The sequence below is a fragment of the Cyprinodon variegatus genome, unplaced genomic scaffold (assembly GCF_000732505.1).
Source record: "Cyprinodon variegatus isolate N-32 unplaced genomic scaffold, C_variegatus-1.0 Scaffold1115, whole genome shotgun sequence".
NCBI classification, from domain to species: domain Eukaryota; kingdom Metazoa; phylum Chordata; class Actinopteri; order Cyprinodontiformes; family Cyprinodontidae; genus Cyprinodon; species Cyprinodon variegatus.
This window is the reverse complement of record NW_015151568.1, coordinates 126,996-128,227: the sequence shown is the minus strand read 5'-3', so window position 1 is coordinate 128,227 and position 1,232 is coordinate 126,996.

The following is a 1,232-nucleotide window of genomic DNA, read 5'->3' as shown; positions in this document are numbered from 1 at the left end:
ACTTTATATTTGTGACGTGGTTTTAATTAATGACACATTTATTTATTTAATTCCACATTTAATTAATTATTGACACATTTAATTATTTATTTATTGCTGTATTTATTTATTTAATTGTGGCACTTTATATTTGTGACGTGGTTTTAATTAATGACACATTTATTTATTTAATTCCACATTTAATTAATTATTGACACATTTAATTATTTATTTATTGCTGTATTTATTTATTTAATTTTGGCACTTTTTATCCTCCATAGCCAGTGACGAATGATTGCTCTTCTTCTAATCATTCGTCGGCCTTCATTAGCTTTGTTTGAAGGATGAAACCTCTGCTTGGATCCTTTGTCTTTCCTGTCCAGGTGCGACAGTAAAGGGATTCTGACTATCATATTAAAAACCCTCTGTGTGAAGAGCAACATAATCAGATTTTTCTATCTTTGTAATACAAATATTCCTCACCAAAGGATCTTAAAAGTCTCTGTTAATTTAGTTTTCATTGACCTTGTATACAGCATTTGTATTCAGAGATTATATGATTTCCTCTGAGTTTGGTTTCTAGAAAGGCCTTTTTTTTGTCACACTAATTTGTTTAAAGCTAAAGATATCAGAAAATGCTTTGATGTCTTTTAAACTGCCTTGAATTTTAACCTGAATGATTCTAATTTAGTTTATTTTTCTTTAGCACAATGTTGTGAACCAAAAACTTTTATTGTGACACTTTTTTTCCGAACGTCTTCTTTCAGTTTTAGGTATGGCGGCGTGAAGGCCGCTATAAAACTGAAAGCTAAAAATGAAGCCGACAGGTTTTGAATTTAGACGTAGAATGTAGCTTTAACTGTTATTTAAGTTTTCTGATGTTTGTTTTTGTATTTTTGAGTACCAGAAAACATCTTCTAAACCAAAGTGAGCAACGAGATTCTATATTTTATGGTGTTGAACTGTTGCAACGAGCTTTTTTTGATACTCAAGCTTATAAAGATTAGATAATAAAAATGTTCTTGAGAAAAAATATATTTGTGTTTTCTTTTTTTTGGGGGGGGGACTGTTTGAAAGGAAACTTAAAAGTGTGACCCAAATGACTACAGTTGGTTTAATGATAATTGAACTTTATTGATCTCACATTGGAGAAATGTACCTTCCCATTTAAAGGAATAGTACACCCAAAACATGATTAGCCTTCATTTTCTACTCACCCCCATGCTGAACAACACTCTGGAGTACTTTTTTGA